Source organism: Mesocricetus auratus, unplaced genomic scaffold (genome assembly GCF_017639785.1).
Source record: "Mesocricetus auratus isolate SY011 unplaced genomic scaffold, BCM_Maur_2.0 Super-Scaffold_100003, whole genome shotgun sequence".
Classification (NCBI taxonomy): Eukaryota; Metazoa; Chordata; class Mammalia; order Rodentia; family Cricetidae; genus Mesocricetus; species Mesocricetus auratus.
This window is the reverse complement of record NW_024429188.1, coordinates 34357619-34371275: the sequence shown is the minus strand read 5'-3', so window position 1 is coordinate 34371275 and position 13657 is coordinate 34357619.

The window sequence follows — 13657 nt, the reverse complement described above, 5'->3', positions numbered from 1 at the left end:
TTACTGAAACCAAAGTTACAGATTGGAACCAAAGTTATATATTTCTGGGAAGGCTATTTAGTAGGAGTAAGCATGTGTGCACCAAATATTTGTGAACTACTAGAGTTCATATTTTGAAGACACAACCTCCAGTATGATGGCATTTTGTGATGGGGCTTTGCATGTGATCGTGGAAGTGAGGGCATAATAGTGACGGTGTTAGGAGGAGGATCACAGGAAAAAGGAAGAGAAGAGGAGAAAGTGTGGGGGGAGCAGGAAGAGCAGAATGAAGAGAAGGGAAGTAGATGAAGAGGGACTCATTCCTTTCTGTCCACACTGAATAAAGCCCATGTGAGAACATTATGAAAAGTTGGTATCTAAAATCCATGGAGAAAGTCGTGACCAGGAACTAAAACAGCTGGCACATTGAACTTCAACTTTCTAGCACCAAAACTGTCAGAGAACATATTTCTGTTGTTAGGTCTCTCGAAATATGGAAATTTTAAATTAATATTTATTTAAATTAAAAACAATCTTATTTTACATACCAATCCAATTTCCTCTACCTCCTGCCCTCCTGCCCACAATCTTTCCATCCCATCTCCCCATCCACTCCTCAAGGAGGGTGAGACCTCCCAAGAGGATCATCAACGGCTGTCATATCATTTGGGGGCAGAACCTAGGCCATGTATCTAGCCTGAGAGAGTATACTCCTACAGGGAATGGGCTCCCAAAGCCCATTTATGTACTAGTGATAAATACTGGTTGTACTGCCAGCGGCCCCATATACAGCCCAAGCCCCGCAACTGATACCCACGTTCATTGGGTCTGGATCCATCTTAGGCAAGTTCCCCAGCCATGAGCTCCCACATGTTCAGGTCAGATGTTTCTGTGGGTTTCCCCAGCATGGTTTTCACTCCTCCCTGTCTATAACTGGATTGCAGGAGTTTGGCTCAGTGCTTAGCTGTGAATCTCTGTTTCTGTTTCTATCAGCTACTAGATGAAGGCAATGGGGGTACAGATCTAAATAGAGAATTCTCAATGGAGGAATATCAAAGTGGTCTAACGGCACTTAAGAAATTTCTCAACATCCTTGCCATCAGGGAAATGAGATTCAAAACAACTCTGAGATACCATCTTACACATGTCAGAATGGCTAAAATAAAAAAAAAAACAATGACAATTCATGCTGATGAGGATGTGGAGAAAGGGGAACACTTCTCCATTGCTGGTGGGAGTGCAAACTTGTATAGCCACTTTGGAAACCAGTATGGCAGTTTCTCAAGAAAATGGGAATTAGTCTACCTCAAGACCCAGCACTAGGAAAATGTCCAGAGAGCCACAAGGATGACCCCAACTAAGATCTAAGCAATAGTGGAGAGGATACCTTAAATACCCTTCACCTATAATATATAGAATTTTTATGATAGCATAAACTGGTAAAGATGTACTGTAAACTGATTTGGCTTCCTCAAAGTGTACCCAATAGAAGTGGATCATGTCACTAGTGGATAATAAACGATTAGCACTGTGTTTTTCTTGACTGGTTTCAATGGTCTTTTCTATGTGTTCTTTTTACTAAGCCTGAACCTGATTTCTATTCAAGTCTGTAGTAGGAAATTACTTAAGTATAGGACCTTACATTCTTGTTGAGAGGGCATGAAGAAATAAAGGGATATGGTCTAAGTGTCACTGCCAGTCAGAGAAAGAGGTCAGCAGTCTGAATCTGGGCAAGAATATTCAAGAGGAACATGGGGAAAGAAGAATCCCTGTCATACATAGAGTCAATACCTTTCTAGCCTGCCATGGAAGATAACCAGTGATATTGATTTGAGATGTTCTTTCTAATATTGCATTGTAACTTATTTTCTCGAAGGCATGGCTTTAGGGGCATCCCATAAATTTTAATTTGCCCTATTTTCACTTTAGAGTTCAAAATACTTTTAATTTATCATTTGACTTCTTTAATCTATGTATGTATTACATGAAGTTATGCTATTTGGTGAGTTTTCAGAGATATTTTTCTCATTGTTTTCTAACTCATTTCCATTTCATAGAACATAGTGTATAAAATTTATATTTTTCAAAAATATGTTGAGACTTGCTTATGGTCGTTAATATATTCAGCCCTGGTAAATGTAAATGTTCTACATGTTGCTGCATGTTCTATATGTATTCTGTTCTTTAGTTGATAACAATGTTTGATGAATATTAATTAGATCATGTTAGTAGTGTTCAAGTTTGCTATATATTTTATGCTTATTTATTCCATTGGTCACTAAAAAGGCGGTATTTAAATTGCTAATCACACAGTAGTTATCAGTTTTACCTTTCAATTATATTAGGTTTTATTTTTTCCTTCAAATAATTTGAAACTCTCTTAAGTTAATAAACTTTTATGATAATTTTACACTTCATGAATTGACTCTTTTATCAATGTGAAATGACCCTCTTTATCCCTGATATTAATCTTTGTGCTGAAATATACTTATTAATAGTGTCCTACTCAGTTTTATCTGTCAATGTGACACAGTTTACCATCAACATGAGAAGGAGATCACAATTGAGGGCTTGTCTAGATCAGGTTGCCTTATGGGTATATCTGTGGTAGATTTTCTTGATAAGTAATTGTTGAAGGAGGGTCCATCCCACTACGGGAAGCACAAGTCTCTGGACACACAGTCCTGGGTATATAAGAAAATTAACTAAGCATGAGCCTGCCACAAACCCAGCCATCAAGCAATATTCCTGCATGGATTCTACTTGAACTCCTGACCTAAATTTTCTCAATGATGAACTGTGTGTAACCCATATGCTCATATTTACTCTTTCCTCCCCTAAGTTGCTTTGATGATGATATTTGTCATTAACAAAAGAATGAATTAGAAGAAATATTTGCCCCAGCCTTATTTTCACTACTATTAATATAGTCTGTGCTTCTTTATTCTTTTCCATTTAAAAGCTATAACATAACACATTTCCATTCTCACGTATAATCTTGGACGTATTCTTAAATTGGAATTGTGTGATCTTGTTTGTATAGTTAAATTCAAGATATTTTTGTTTTGATGCAAACTTCAGTCTTTTCCCCCAATATAGTAATCTATTCATCTTTCATTGACTCACATTTTTAAAGGTTATTGATTCTGTGAATGGGGTATATGTGTGTGTATGGATTCTATAAAGGAGTATTTTTATAACAGAATATGTTTACAACTGGTCAACACACAGAGTAAGAAACTGTGGAGTGCCAAGTCCTAAATGGGACATCTATGTCTCTCCTCGCCTAACAATGCTCAAGAATCATCATGGAAGAGGGGTGGAAATTTTGTAAGAGTCAGAGGTGGTGAATGACTTCAAGGAAACTTTTCCAGACACAGAATGACAGCTTCACATATAAACTCACAGTGATTGTAACAGCATGCACAAAACTTGTGTAAAGTCAAGCTAGACAAAATTCTAGCATGGAGAGTCTTGAAGATCTATTCCTAGAAGGGCAGCTATGGGCGTTTGGTAGCTGATGGAGCATGGACAGTCATTTTTCTTTAAGAGTGTAATCCTTGGTAGGTTGACTATTCTCTAGGGCACGTCCCACACCTAGGAATATATGGGCAACACAAATTGAACTCCATGGGCTTAAGAAAAGAGAAAGAATCCAAAACTGAGAGGGTAGGGAGGTGGGAGTGGATCTGGAAGGATTTGGATGGCAATGAGTATAATCAAAATTCATTGTATGAAATTCTCAATCAAATAAAGGAATATTGTTTTTTTAAGAAGGTAAACACAAAGCACCTTATTCAGAAAAATTTCCTTGGTTGGTTATATGTGCACTTTGCTAAGGTATATTAGTAGTAATAGTTGTAAAGATTATGTGCCTATGTGAATTACCTAAAGATTACCCTAGTCAATATCAAGATTCTTGAATTTATTTTGCAAATTTTCTAAAGCATTTTGAAACCTGCTATTTGCCAAGGTGTGGACCGAAGGTGAGAATTTCTCTCAACCCTTTTGAATTCATTTACTTGACATGAGATTGCTTTCCCCAAAGCAATTTTGGAGGGAACATTAAGTGCTATAGAACTGGAATTGGAAAGCTGAGTCCTACAAAATGTTTTTAATCAGAGCTATGTGGGAGCACATTTAATCATTGTGTAATAGAAGACTTTAAAGAAATAACACTTTAAGAGACATTAGCTAAAGTTAATTTAAACTGAGTCTGCTTTCTCTTTTTTATCTTTGCCTTTCCATTTTGGAAATGTTTGGCCATTAAACATAATATTTCTGTTTTTGGTAATTATTCTGCAGCCCACTGCTACTACCCTGCCCCCATCATTATCTTTATTTTGATCTATAAGTGGAAACACACATGATTTGGGTTTTGTCCTTGCGAGTTGCAGTTGTTTCTGACAATTCCCTTTTTATTCGAGAAAAGCCAGAATAATGCTATGTATTTTCAGTCATATTCTCACTGGTATCAAATGTCACAGCTCAGTTGCATGAAGGTTTATTTGTATTATAACAGCATTTCCTTTAGAGCTCAAGGGAACTCTATCTCTAAAATCACTTGTCTGTAAGAACTTCGGGGAGAATAACTTGACCTTTTTAAAAGTAAACTTTCCAACTCAGTATCTCCCTCTGGATCTAGCTTCAGACGATGGCTGTATGTGTGTACGTGTGTGCGTGCGTGAGTGCGTTCGCACTAGCGAGTGACTCAAGATTTTATGTTAATGTGGATTCTGACTCTTCAAAGTGATACACTAAGTCTCTAATTTCCCAGAGCGAGCTTTTGCTGCTTCTGATGAGTAAACTACAAATACTTGTTAATATTGAGATCATAGCATATATTCTTCCATTCCATTTTTTCTTCCGCATTTCAAGTTAATCATTTGGTTTGCATACCTTCCCAGAGGAGACATAGAGTTTATTTGTGGAAACAGCTAAGATGACTGACTAACTGCTTTACTCCACATTTTTGCTATTACCATAAAATACCACAGACTGGACATTTCATAATGAAAAGAAGCTTGATTTTAATACTTTTGGAGTTTGAGCAATCAGATATCACTATCAGGCATTTGTGAGTGTTCTTTTTTTGCTATATTGTAGCATTGTAGATTGTATTACATAGTGAAAGAGACTGGGTAAGCTCAAGTCTCTGTTTCTCTCCTCATAAGGCCACTCGCCTTGTAATGTGGATCCAACTCCTATGACTTCTACTTCCCAAAGGCCAACCTCCATATATTGTCAATATATAAAACTGGCGATTAAATTTCCAGCAAAAGAACTCGGAGGAGCATATTCAAACTACGGCACCAATTGTTCTACTTTGCTTAGTATTTTAAGTGTGGGAATAGTTACTAACACACAGAACTCTCAGTGATAAAATCAGGAAATTCCCTGTCAAGCCTGGACACGTTAATCACCTTAGGCAGAACTCATACGTGCTACCTCTCATTCTGAATTTTTTGTATTAGGTCTGAGTTCACTGAAAACAAGTATCCTTAAAGGCAAAAGGATAGATGGGTGTTATGATTATGTATATTGGTTTGAGTATATAATACACGTACAAAAACTCACAAATCCTACATTTGCAGCTCTATTAACTTTCTCCAAGTTATCACATCATATAAGCTATATCCATGTCAGGAAAAAGAATGTTTCCTGAATCTCAGAAGCTTCCTTGCATGTGTTGTCCTCTCAAATACCCATTATCCTGTCTTAGAATACTTCAGATTAGTTTGGCTTGTATGAAACTGTAAATTAATACTCTTATTTCTAGTTTCTTTCATTTAGCATGTTTATAAAATTCTTCTGTGTTGTTGGTGTCATTTAGTTTGTTCATTCGTGTTGCTGTATAATATCCCATTATACAAGTATATCACAATTTATTTTCCCATTCTGTTTTTTGGTGGACATTTGGATTGCTTCCATTTTGAGGCTATTGTGAACTATGGAACTATGCTACTGAATATGCATATTTTATGAATAATTTTGATGATAAGGAGAGAGAGGGCGGGTATTTGGTGGAGTCTAAAGGACACAGAAATATTCAAGGGAGTCGGCACAAAGTACATATATAAGAAGAATAAACCCAATTTATGAATAATTTTACCTCTGAATTCTGTGACCCAAGCAGAAGATGAAAGCAAGAATTGTTATATGTCAAAGAAAATTCATTTTTTAACAACAGACCAGTCATCCTTGAATAATTAAAGGCAAAGTGTTACACACAGTTACCCAAACAGCGGGGCTAAGGCCACAGAATTCCAGATTGCCAATTATTGACTTTACTTTTGTAGCAACTACAAGTTCAAGATTTTTCACTAAACCACCCTTGAGCTCCATAATTCACTAAATAGAAAAAGTCACACAACTCACTGAAATAGATCATACTCAGCCACATTTGTTATAAGAAATGGACATAGTGTAGTCAACTAAAGAAGGCAATGTGGGTATGTTCAAAATACTTTCAAACAGGAAACTCCCATAGTTGTCAGTACACATTGATGTCAAATAATAATCACAGAGTATTGCTAATAATATAATGTGCCAACTGTCGACTCAAAAAATTTTCCTGGAATTTGTTTACCAAAATTTCTATTGGGATTATATTATACAAGTATGACTTGATAAAATTGAATGAAATCTGTAGCCCTCATACTCCATCACACTGTTGGCCATTTCTGTGCAGCCCCCATAGAAAGACTATCTAAGGTGCCCTGAATTTACCACCTCATCATAGATTATCAGTTAGTCTACATAGATCATCATGGATAACAAAAACACCCTCCCCCACTCCAGAAATTCCAAACGTTTCTATTAACTGTAAGAGTCAGGACAAAATCAGACTATTTCTTCAGAAAAATCAAATTCTTAACTGCATAGGACCCCTCCCTACTTTTTTGATAAAGTGCTTGAATTCTCATAAAGCGGTAAGAAGGGAGTTATTTTGATTATGATTGAGATGATCTCTTCAGTAGTTTATGGAGACTCAAAACAGAATTAAAATGGATTTGTATGACACAATGCTTGAACATGTGAAGCAGCAGGCCAATATTTTGCAAAGTTTATCAGTGTTTAATTAGGAATAACTCCTCCCCCAGCTCTTTCCTTACAAAATGAACAGAAATTACAGATGAGAATTATTTTGTGGTACAGAAAGGATTCTGAAGCCTTTTGCAGAGATGTTGCTGGTGAGAGAAAATGCTCTCTTTTTTTAGTGGGGGTTTGGATATGAAAACCAAGGCCCAAAAGGTTTCATTTTAGACAGAAAAAAGATCCAGAAGACTAGATGAATCAGTGCTGACTACAGCTATGTATGCAAAGGCTCCCCAAGACTAGCAAAGAAAGAGTCAAAAGGGAAAATGAAGTATAGAAATGTGTTCCCGAGATGAATTTCTATTTCCTAAACACACTATCTACTCCTGCATAGGCAAAGAGAATGAAAGGGCAGAGGCAGAGGTAAGAGTGTTTATATAGTAGAGACTCCCAGTTCCATATCTTTTGACCTTTAAGCTTCATCATTTCAGTGTGTTCTCTCCATTGACCTATACCTTCATCTATGAATCTTAAGGTCCTGCCACCTCCACACTACCACCAATAATTCTGTAGGATGCAATTAGATGTGTCAGGAATAAAATCTGAGAGCAGCCTTACAAAAAATCTTATAATTTTACTCCATATTAGAAATTACATGGCTTCATTAAAATCCTATAACCTTACACCTTTTGTGGGCTAATTCTGAAATATGTGTTTTGCGCTTTTCCTCCAGAGCTGCCCCATGGTGTTAAATTTCAAGTATCCTTGTAATGAGTGACTAAAATATGTACCTTTTCTGACTTACTGGAGAGTGGGCAGGATGATAAGCAGAGAGTTTGTACAACTTTAGTTTGTGACAATTTAACTTTCAACACACTCACCAAACGCACATCCTTATACAAGTGGCTTATGCATCTGTCTCATCAGTACTTACATCATTATGTCAGGGGCTGCTTTAGAATGACTAAATCATGCCAGGCAGTGATGGTGCACACCTTTAATCCAAGCACTTGGGAGGCAGAGACAAGAGGATTTCTGTAAGTTCGAGGCCAGTCTGGTCTACAGAGGGAGCTTTGGGACAGGCTCCAAACCTAAGCAGAGAAACCCTGTCTCAAAAAACAAATAAACAAACAAACAAAAACAAAAACAAAAAGCCTAAATCAAAGAATAACTTTACTTGTTTAATTTTCTTTTTGATTTAAATTAGAAACAATCTTTTTTTTACATATCAATCTCAGTTCCCGCTCCCTCCCATCCTCCCATGCCCTCCACCGACCCCCCTTCCATTCCCCATCCACTCCCCAGGGAGAGTGAGGTTTTCCATGGGGGATCATATGGGGCAGTGCCTAGGCCCTCCCACCGTGTATTTAGGCTGAGAAAGTTGCCCTCCATGGGGGAATGGGTTCCCAAAGTCCATTCATGCACTAGGAATAAATACTGGTTCCACAGCAAGAGACCCCACAGACTGCCCAGGCCTCCTAACTATCACCCATGTTCAGGGTGCCTGGTTCGGTCCTATGCTGATTCTCCAGCTGTCTGGCTGGGATCTGTGAGCTCCCACTTGCTCAGGTTAGCTCTTTCTGTGGATTTCCACAGCATGGTCTTGACCCCTTCACTTATCACTCCTCCCTCTATCGACAATTAATAAGTGGGACCTCCTGAAACTGAGAAGCTTCTGTAAGGCAAAGGACACAGTCAACAAAATAAAATGGCAGTCCACAGAATGGGAAAAGATATTCACCAACCCCACATCTGACAGAAGGCTGATTTCCAAAATATACAAAGAAACCATGAAGCTTGTCACCAAAACACCAAATAATTCAATTAAAAAGTGGGGCAGAGCACTAAATAGAGAATTCTCAATAGAGGAATCTAAAATGACTGAAAGACACTTAAGAAATTGCTCAACATTCTTAGCCATCAGGGAAACGTGAATGAAAACAATTCTGAGATACTATCTCACACCTGTCAGAATGGCTAAAATCTAAAACACCAACAATAGTTGGTGCTGGTAATAATGTGCAGAAAGGGGAACACTACTCCATTGCTAGTGGAAGTGCAAACTTGTGAAGCCACTTTAGAAATCAGTATGGCGGTTTCTCAGGAAAATGAGAATCAGTCTACTTGAAGATCTAGCAATTCCATTCTTAGGCATATACATAAAGTATGCACATTCATACAACAAGGACATCTGTTCAACTATGTTCATAGCAGCATTATTTGTAATAGCCAGAACCTGGAAGCAACCAAGATGTCCCTCAACCAAAGAATGGATAAAGAAAATGTGGTATATCTACACAATGGAGTACTACTCAGCAGATAAAAACAATGAAATCTTGAAATTCACAGGCAAATGGATGGAACTAGAAGAAACCATCCTGAGTGAGGTAACCTAGACACGCAAAGGATTACCAGTCTACAATCAGCACCTCCAGAGAAGCTAGGAATCAAGGAGGACTCTAAGAGAGACATACATGGACCCCCAGAGAATGGGAAAGGGACTTGAGCTCCTGAACAAATTGGGAGCACAAGGAGAGGGGAGAGGTGGTAGGGAGGTAGGAGAAAGAGGAGGGGAGAGGAGAACATGAGGGATCAGGAAGATTGAGTCAGGGGATGAATATAGGGGATGGGGATATCTTCTGCACATATTTTTTTTCTTATTGGTCAATGAGGCAGGAAGATAGGTGTGACTAGGAGACAAGGAGAATTCTGGGAGATGTAGGCAGAGGGTAGTCAACATGTAGGACGCCGGAGGAGTAACTCCGGGCCGGGCATTACTGGGTAAGCCACAACTTCTTGTTATACATAGATTGATAGAAATGGGTTAATAATTAAGACAGAGATAGCTAATAAGATGCCCTACCTAGCTAGCGGCCAACAAGTTCATAATTAATATATGGTCTCTGTGTTCATTTAGTGGCACTGGGACCAGGCTGGCGGGAAAGAATGCCCATAACAAAATGGTGCCAGCAACATGGTTGGCACGAACTTCCACTTAAAATCTCACAAAAACTTAAAAAAGGGGTTTTAAGGGGAAATGAGAGGGTATTGGGGGGCTTGGTGGGAGGGCACGGGAGGAAGGGAGGGGAAGGGAGAGGGACCTGGTATTGACATGTGAAGCAACCTTGTTTCTTATTTAAATTTAAATTTAAAAATAAAATTTAAAAAAACGATTAAAAAGAGCAAAGTCAAGCATTGCTTCTTGGTAGCAGCATTTTTCTCAGGTGAGCTCTGTTTGCCATAGGCAAGTAGAAGCTCGCAGCTCACAGCTCCTTTAAGAGAGGTTTACTGACACAGCAAAAATCGTGGAAAAGTGGCGGGCTCTTTTATCAAACAAGTGTTGTTGGGGACCCGGTGAGACTCATGTAGTTAGAAAAAGTTAAAGATTTATGGTAATATACTATCCATACAGAAAGGGATGTGTCCTCCCAATTAAGGAAAGATGTGGAGAGGAGAGACCTTATTATGGTAACACTTGAAAACCATCATTTTGGCAGCAACAACCTCTCAACCACTGGTGAGGCTGTGAGAAAAAGGAACGGCTGTATAGAATTGGTGAGAACAGAGTCACTGGGAGTGACAAGACAACTATGTACACTGAACAAAGAAAACCTGTCTCCAAGACTAAGCAACTCCACAGCCTTGAGTACACTGTGGGAAACTCCACATAGGTAGACATGGATGGATGTTAAAGATGGTCTCTAAGTGTTGTCTATGGTAATAAATGTAGGGGACAAAGATGTACTGCAAAAGTCTTTATTCTCTGTTTGGAGAATAGCCTGGGGCAAGGGCTAGGTAACTAGTGCACTATTGCTTACATGAGGGGTTGTACCCTTCTCAGCTTCACTCTAAAATATTGTTCATAAAGTTGTAAATAATCCTTTAATTAAACTCTCTCCAGTTACCCAATGCTATCTGCTTCCAATTGTGACCCCCAGTGGATATAAATCTACATTTTTATCAGTAGATAAATGCCTAAATTCTAATGTACTCCCTTAATGGAAATATATTATTAAAATTAAAAAACTATATCTCTTTTGCATCAGTACAAACAGATCACAAAATGATAGTGTAAAATAAATACAGGTGTTAATAAAAATAGATTGTTTCCTGCTGTATTATACAATATATGTAAATGTATACCATGTAAATGTGTGTGAGAGACAACCATTTAAAGAGCAGATGGAAAGAAATCCTTTGGATCTACAGTTATTTTTCCAGAAAAGAGTGGATTAGGAAAAGTGGTTGATGGAAGAAATTCATACAAAATGTGTTTTATATTTATTCTAGACGTTAGATTCAAAGGCATTCTATGATATTATCTATACCACTATTTTTTCTTGTATGTTTCAAAAAGTAATTTAAAAGATAATTTTCAATTAAAAAGTAGATTTATTTTCTTTTTAAATTAAAAAAAAGATTTATGGTAAAGAAAACTATACATAGAGTTGAGAGAGAAAAGAAAAAACGATATGTGGTTAAAAAATAGAGTGACTGGGCAGTGGCGGTGCATGCCTTTAACCCCAGCACTCCAGAGGCAGAGGCAGGCAGATCTCTATAATTTCAAGGTGAGCCTGGTGTACAGAGTGAATTCCAGGACAGGCAAAAGTTAAACCTTAAAACCTTCTTCCTTAGACTAAAAGGGGAATTGTAGGCATCTGGTCTGTGGACCTGAAATGGCGACCATGCCCTTTTGGGAGTGGCTTCAGGCTGATGGAAAAGGAAAGAGATGAGTTTGAGGTGTGGCTTTCCTTTTCACACTCTTTATGTTGGGTCAGCAGATCTGGTGGGGAAAGCAGGGAAACGCTCTGGAGGTTCTTGGTATTTTTCTGTGTAATTGTTCCCCAATACACATCCGTTTATCATTTATCTTGGGTCTAGTGATATAATTATATCCTTGCCTTCACAGAGGAGAGCAAGAAAAGAGATACCTTAATAGAGGGAGCCATTATAGGTTTAAAGAGAAATATGGCACTAGGGAAATGCCCAGAGATCCACAAGGATGACCCCAACAAGAATCTAATCAATAGTGGAGAGGCTACCGTAAATGTCCTTCCCATATAATGAGATTGATGACTACATTATATGCCATCCTAGAGCCTTCATCTAGTAGCTGATAAGCAGAGATATACAGCTATGCACTAAGTCGAACTCCAACGTATAAATGTGTGTGTGTGTGTGTGTGTGTGTGTGTTTACAGTTGTTTATGGGTACCGCTGGAAGTTACAAGAGTGTATCAGGTTCTTTGGAACTGGTATTTCATGTGCTTGTGGGCCACCTAATGTGGGTGCTAGGAACTGAACTCGAGTCTTCTGAAGGAGCCACAAGTGTTCTTAACTGCTGAACCATCTCTATTCAAAAGACACAACTCTTCCCAGTTGTTTATCTTACCCCAGTCAGAATGGTTGAGATCACAAAAACAAATGGCAGTAAATGCTAGTATGAATATGGGGCAAGAAGAACATTTATTCACTGTTGATGGGAGTGGAAACTGGTACAGATAATGTGGAAATTCTTTAAAATCTAGAAGTAGATCTACCACATAATCGAATCATATCATACTTGGGGACATATTACCAAATTACTTTATATCCTGTTATAGAAACATGCTCATTCACGGTCACTGCTGACCTATTCACACTAGAAAGGAAATGGAAACAACCTAAATGTCCATCATATGATTGAATGGATAATGAAAATGTGGTACATATACACAATGGAATATTATGCCATTACGAAGAAAAAATGAAATTATAAAATTTGGTGATAAACAAGACCCAGAAAGACAAATGTTTCATATTCTCTCTCATATATATATGCTATCTTTGAATCTTTAGAAATGTATGTTTATGTTTGTGTACCCATAGAAGGAAGGAAACTAGTAAGAAGCCATGGGGAAAGGTTAAATTGAATGGGAATAGAAAACATGTAGTACAAAGGTGAAAAGTGAAATAATGGAACAAGAAAGTTTAAATTGGGAGGGGGGTGGGAGGGAATGGTAAAATAGGTAGTATGGGTAGGTATCACTAACACCAAAGACCTATGAGCATGTCATATGGGAACCTACTACTGTAAAAGCTTTCTGCAATATTTATACAAGCATTCATATACAGATAGTATAATCTATCAACTAAAAATCCCAGTGCCAAACAAAGGTTACCCATTTTTGAGTAGTTGATCAGTGGGGTCCCATAGACCTCCCCAATATTAATTCTTTTTTATCATTTTTTATTTTAATTTTAAATAGCTTGTTTTCCATGTCAATCCCAGTTCCCTCTCCCTCCCCTCCTCCCGCACTCCCCTTCCCCCCCCCCCCAACCTCCCACCCTATTGCCAAATCCTTCCACATAGGGGATATCTAGAGTCTGTCACTTCACTCTGGGTAGGGTCCAGGCACTCCCCTAAGAGTCCAGGCTGAGAGAGCATCCCTCTTTGTGCTATAGGCACACGATGACTGTTTGTATTCCAGGGATAGACACTGATCCACAACTCAGGGCCCCATAGGTTGCCCAGGCCTTCTCACTGACACTCACATTTGGGGGGGTCCAGATCAGTCCCATGCTGGCCTCCCCACTGTCAGTCTGGGGTCCAAGAGCTCTCCCCTGTTCAGATCAGCTGTCTCTGCTGGTTTTGCCAGCCC